At 32.1% G+C, this 7,051-nt stretch overlaps 1 long non-coding RNA gene across 1 annotated transcript; it reads left to right on the forward strand.

Moving 5' to 3' along the window:
* Window positions 1–437: 437 nt before the first annotated feature.
* On the forward strand, window positions 438–3,773 carry LOC111378589. Its single transcript, XR_002699889.1, has 3 exons — window positions 438–2,717; window positions 3,016–3,093; window positions 3,277–3,773. It is a non-coding gene; the product is annotated as an uncharacterized LOC111378589 (long non-coding RNA).
* Window positions 3,774–7,051: the final 3,278 nt, after the last annotated feature.

The following is a 7,051-nucleotide window of genomic DNA, read 5'->3' on the forward strand; positions in this document are numbered from 1 at the left end:
TTTATCCATTGTGATGGTATTTGGTGGTTGTGGAACGGTATTTTAGCTTACCAACACTTGGATTAGGCGATGCCTAGGCACATAGAGGACGTGTTGTGGGCATGGAAGAGAAAATTTCGAGATAAGGATATGAGGCTTGTGTGGAGTCTTATTTCGGAATGCATCGTATGGTGTGCAGAGAGAACGGAACAGCCGCTGTTTTGAAGACAAAACAAGAACAATAGAGCAGATTAGCGAATTGTTTTATATGATTTTGTATAATTGGTTTAATGTTGCGGCCACTAATCGTATAGAAGGGCTACCTAACTTCATATCGTTTCTTTCTTGTTTATTTTGATAATACACCCCCCATGTATTATCCCATTTATTAATAAAATTATATGATTACTTATTAAAAAAAAAAAAAGAAAAAAAAAACTCCCTTTAAGTTGGAGCATATATAATATATAAGTCCAATTTGAAACAAAGAAACCTTAATCGATTACCATTCAATGACTTTGTAAATATATCAACGAGTTGATCTCCTATCTTCACAAATGGTGTACATATATCACTACTCACTATTTTGTCACGATCAAAGTGACAATCAACTTCATTGTGCTTGTACATTGCTACTACAGTTAGTCCTTAACTTCTGCAAGTAACTAGATTACTATCGAGAGAAGTACAGAAACCAACAGTGGATCTTCTATCTGATGGAGATCCTGCCCAATTTTCATTAATAAGCCCTTCTACTTTGATATTTCCATTTTTTCTATACAATTAGTCAAGAGAGCTTTTTTCAAATATCGAATAATACATATCACAGCTTCCCAATGAGAAACTTGAGGAGCATCCAAGAACCGACACAACTATTGCTTAGGAAATGTTTGGTTGCCTAATGGTGAGATAATTCAATTTTCCAACTGAACGACGATACTTTCCTAGTTCTCCAAATGGTTTCTTCTTCATCTTTCAAAAGCTTTACGTTAGGATCCATGGGAGTATCAATTGGACGAGTTCCAAAACAAGTTTAGTGACCAACCAGGTAATTAACCCTAGAAACCATAGGTGCATGTTTTGCCGTTGGTACAGGTTTTTCTGATGCAGCCTACTTCACTATCCAGTACTGATCTTTGCTGAAAATAACTGAGAAGAGCCGAAATAAAAAATAAAATAAAATAAAAATAAAGGAAAAAAAGAGGGAAGAGGAAAAGAAATGAAATGAGCAGGAAAGAAGAGCTGGAAGAAACTACAAGGCCCTAGAAACCTTCTCTGATGCCATGTCGAGACAATGGTAGGTAAACATTGGAGAGAAGAAGATAATAGTCTTCCTCTCCTCTACTTTCATTATATAGAAAAGGTAAGAGTACAAGTATTGAAATTTTGTAAAATTAAACAAATATAATGAACCACAATTATACTCTTGCCTAATGTTACGTGATTCCTGATTTATTCTTTCCTTAAACGAAATAATCATTTTGGTATGCAATAGATATATGATCTATTGCTTCTTGCACCTGAACTGGTTTAGAAAAATATGCCATGACAACGTTATATAAAGGATTTATGTGAAGCCAATATACTGGGTAACATGTCAGGTGCAAAGTCTGGTGAGAAAAGTGAGACTAATACTTCCTGCTTATTGTATTAGTTGATTGTGTTTCAAAAAGAAATGGTAGCTATGAAAAAGGCTTGGAAGATGGTTTTTTTTGTGAGGGTTCTGAAGTTAAAAACTCGTAAACATCAATACTAATAGATCTTAATAATGCTTCAGCACATCTCATAGACACCAACTCCAGTCTTCATCATTATCACTCTTTCACCAGGCTTCTCACCATCTCCAATATACAACTCAGCCTTCACCCTGCACATCCTTTTTCAAAGCCAACAACATATTCATGAATTATAAATATATATCTATGATTGATAAATTTGCTTTCTTATCTTAGAAGTCTTATATCTCACACAAGATTCCTACACCGAAAAAAGATGTAAAGAGGCTAGAATGCTAAAATTTTCTTTTAAATTTTGTTGTACAATTTTTAGCATTTGTTAGAACATTCTAGTAGAATCATTAGCATGCTTATTCAATGAAATTTTAACAATTTTCTTTTATTGTTGTGCATAAAACCTGAAGTGATAAGGTACTAGTTTCTCGGTACAATTAAATTTGAGGATAAAAGCAGGCCTGATTAGTGATTAGCACTGCTTCTCATTCGTCGCCTCCTTATTGCCTCTAGAGGTTGACTTATAAAATCCACCACCAAAATGAGTTCAATTTTATTCTCGTGGAGACCCTTCGTTTTTTTCCTTTTTTTTTCCCTTTACCTTCTGGATTCTGAATTAGGTTTCTGCCTTCTAATAAGTCCATGGAAAAGTAATGTCCCTTGTTTCTTAACTTTGTTTTCTGGAAACATTTTTTCTAACATTCTAGTTGCTTTTAGCTTGTATACCCCCAGCTTCAGTTTGATTTGTGCTGCATGAGGTGATGTACTTCTGTGCATTTCTTTTGCTGCAGTATCTACATGTCATTATCCTGTTCTGCCCTTTAACGACAGTAGTCTGATCTTTGTTTTTTTCAATTATATTTATGTTTTTCTGATATATTGTAATCAGATTATGGTAGATCATATTATGATGTCCTTCAAGGTGTGGAGCATATACTAGAAAATTTTAGTCGGGACCAGATTTCAGCACCATCTAACTTCAAATATTTGCTTGCACTTGAAAAGCAGGTGATTCGACGAATCTTGTGAACTTTTCTTATTGCATAATTATTGTGTGGAACCAATTATAGGACAGTGCTAAGAAGGAATTTCTCAAATATTGAATCTTGTCGTGTCATTCTTAACTTGCTGTTGACCTGCATGCTTTTTAGAATACAAAGGGTTTATCATCTTCCAAATCTTTTCTCCATGCTAGCTTAACTGGAAAATGTGAAAAAAAAAAAAAGAACATATATCTGTGATGTCAGGAATTTTATATAAAAATTTGCAATTATGTTAAGTGATATTTTCTTTTAAGTTGTAACAGTTGACTTCAACCATGTTGCACGTGCTTGGCCTGGCTTCAAGAACTGATCATCAAGCTGTACAAGATTTTCTTGTCAAAGTAAGATCAACAGACGAAGGCAATCATTAGAAATGTTTTTTATTGTGAATATCTTCTGAGACTAAATTTAATGAACTGCCCAGTTTATATTGATATGATGTGTATTTCTCTTAATCAAATTTGTCCGTCTTTGTCCTCAATATAGTATTTATATCAAGCTTCCTTCCTTTTCCTTTGCTATAGAAAGCATCATTTCTCGTGGATTGGCTTAAAGGGTTATGCTCATCTCTTGAAGAGACAGGTTCTTCAGCTGTAGAGACTACATCTGTTGCATCTGTAAACCTTAAAAAGGATGTTGTATCGAGAACGGTTCGCTCACTGATTGAGCTGTATGAAATCAGCAATCACAATTCGGTTGCACAAAGGTTTGGCAGATTGGCCAATGGCTTGCTGTGAATTTCCTGCTTTATCCCTTTCGTGATTCCTATCTGTTGCATAAATAAGTCAACGGTAGAGCAAGAGGTTTCTACATTTCTGGGTTTAACGGGTTTTATGGATTTCTTCAAGTCATTTGCTAGTGGCTACACTTGTGGTGTCTGATGGATCAATGGGGGCATCAAATGGTCTCTACATGACGAGGAACTGTATGTTGGAATTTGGTTTTACGTTTGATTAATTTTGTCAATAGTCAGATTATCAATGGTATGGAAAATTCTAAATATCTCTGTTTTATTTTTTAATTTTTGGGGCAGAATTCTATTTTACACAAGCTGTTCACAAATTGGAACTTTCCACGTGACTTCCCGAGACTCTCATCGAGATTAACGGAACATAATGTCACTCTGCAAAAAATGAATTAGATTTGTCACAAATTTAGGCTCTAAAGGCTGAGAAGTGCAAAAGATTATCAATGTTTCAAATAGCGTAAAGCGTGGTTGGACATGGAAGTCAAGTTTTAAGTTTTACGAGTCTAGGCGATTTTTAAGGGTAAAAAAGTGTTACTTATTTTTATTATTATTTTAAATACTTGATCATTTTCACAATTAATACACACCAAGCATCTAAAATTGTAAAATATTATTTATAATAATTTTTTCCAAATTTTTTGTCCAATTTTCAGCTTTTCCTTGAATTGGAATTCTCTCAAGTATGGTGAGAATTCCAATTTCTGGATTTTTTTTTTTTTTTTTTTAACAATGGAAATAGATTCTAAGAATTATTGTAAAATGAATTTTTCCATTTAATTGACGATTCCCATATAAAACAAAGTTAAACAAACATCAAAAGATAGATGATTTTTTTAATTTTTTTTTTTTGAAATAAATTTCATTCTCAATACTAGTAAATTTAATTCATTTAATTAACAATTTTCATATTAAACAAATCCAAACTAATACTAAAAAACACTTTATTTCAACATTTTACACGCGAAAAATTATACCAATCAAGCACAATAATTTACAATTCCTATTGTTTTCACCCAAATTCTATCTTCGCAATTAAACGGACCTTTCGTTAATTATACAACTTTCAAGTTTCGAAATGTAAAACTCCAATTATTTTTTATAATTTCAACTTACAATCAGACATTCTACTTAACAAATTTATGGGGATCTCATCCTTACTTTTGAAGTTTTCAATAAATGATAAGTCTTATGATCATAATTACATATTATAGATAGTACTGTAGTTTAAATTTTATCTAAATCTTTATCGGATAAGGCCAAATTTGACTTTTGTACAAATAAAGTTGTTAAAACTTTTGAAACTCAAGTCAAATAAAAGTCTTTTAATAAAAAGGAAAAAAATAAAAAGTTAATAAATTAAAGTCAAATAAAATAATTTTAAAAAAAGAAGAAAATTATAAATAAAATTCCTAGGTAATAAGGTGTGCACTAAGCGATCAACTTAGCAATCGGTCACTTAATTCACGTTACTGCCAAGACAATACATTTTTGTTGGAATTTAATTCATAAAAGAAAAGAATTTAACAGGCCCTGAAGTTGTTAATAAAAGAAAATTATTTATAGGCTATGAAGCTTATACAATGAACTGCATACCTATAAATTTTATTTTTTGTGTGTTCGGGTATCATTATATTTCTTAATAAGGAGATTATAATGAGCGGACTAATGAGTTTTTAGAAATGTATGAATAATAAATGGATAATAATTATGAAGATGTGATTAAATTAAAGTTTGACTTTTTTTTTTTAATAAGTAATTTATAATTGTTGTCCTCAAAAAGTAGCCAACAAATTCCTGGTAAGCTCATCTGGTTACATACACAATTATACTATATTTCAGCAATACAAAATTTGTGAAAGAGACTAATATTTATAGGGATGCATACCAAACCCTTGAAATACCATAAAGATGGAAACAAGATCAAATATCACGTGCAATAAAAGAAACTATTTTCCAATAAAAATACGTGGACAGAAGGATAATGAGTTTTTAGAAATGTATGAATAATAAATGGATAATAATTATGAAGATGTGATTAAATTAAAGTTTGACTTTTTTTTTTTTAATAAGTAATTTATAATTGTTGCCCTCAAAAAGTAGCCAACAAATTCCTGGTAAGCTCATCTGGTTACATACACAATTATACTATATTTCAGTAATACAAAATTTGTGAAAGAGACTAATATTTATAGGGATGCATACCAAACCCTTGAAATACCATAAAGATGGAAACAAGATCAAATATCACGTGCAATAAAAGAAACTATTTTTCAATAAAAATACGTGGACAGAAGGATTTTTTTTTTTTTAAATGCAACCTAATTTGGGTAAATAAAACCCAACAATCTCCATCTTGACATAAATTTTGATGCAACAAACGGATCTCCAAAATTTCTCTACCAGGGATAATCAATCCGCCTGCAACAAAAAATCCAAACTCTTTAACAAAAACCAAACTTTCTCCAACACAAAAATACTCTCCTTCCACAGTATCAACACGGATTCATGAATCCAAACACTGGGTTCTCCAAAATTCACAAAGAATTAGAAAGTATCAAATAGTGTCGAAGCAGAACATATAGCAGAATCAATGCTCAATGCTTTCATAGACATGTTCATGACTAGTGTCAACACCTCCAAAATTGCTAAAAGCATATTCAACCAAATCAACATCCACGTACATATCTCCAATGGGTATATCCCTAGCAGTTGAATACGATGGAACAATAGGTAATGGTGACAAAACATAATTATCCATATCCTCCAAACTCGACGGAATAATATTCTTCGATATGAACCTCAGACCAAATCTCAAAAGTACAATACCAAAACAAATCTCCACCATGGTACTACATGTGTGTTGACTTTTTTCTTAAATTCTGCATGACCTTACAAGATGTATAACTAAGGCCTCTTTCTCCCCTCCAATACATGTGAACATCTTTTCTAACCCTCAAAATTCCATCGCCACCAGAGCACGTGGACCCTTTTGAATAAAAAATACTCAACGAAATAAGATTTTATTCAAATATGGAATATGTCAAACATGATCGAGTTTCTAAGTGTTCTATCCATTAGCTTCATTTTAACTCTGATAATACCAGCTATGCGACGAAATTATTTGTTACACATGACAACACCTTATGTCACCGTTTTATATGAAACAAATTTCGATTGGGACATATATGAAACGCATAAGCTGTATCCAAATCCACTCATTGTTAGGTTTGGATTTCATGTCAAAAATCGTCAAAATATCTCCATTACTCAAATAGTTTTTAGCTATGTTAGTCTCGTCTGAAATATTTGATTGCCTCCCATAATTAGCAATAAAATTACATTTGTTTTGCAATTTGTCGCAATCCCTTTTGATGTGTCCTTTCTTCTTGCAATGATGACAAATCTGATTACTTAAATTTGACCTTGACTTACCCCTTCTCCGATCACCATGAACAACAAGACCTTTTCCATCTCTGGGCTTAGATCCAACAAAATGCTTCTTCTATTTTGAAGATAAGGAATAATACGCATTTTTAATGGTGAGAATATTA

The sequence above is a fragment of the Olea europaea genome, unplaced genomic scaffold (assembly GCF_002742605.1).
Source record: "Olea europaea var. sylvestris unplaced genomic scaffold, O_europaea_v1 scaffold1836, whole genome shotgun sequence".
Classification (NCBI taxonomy): Eukaryota; Viridiplantae; Streptophyta; class Magnoliopsida; order Lamiales; family Oleaceae; genus Olea; species Olea europaea.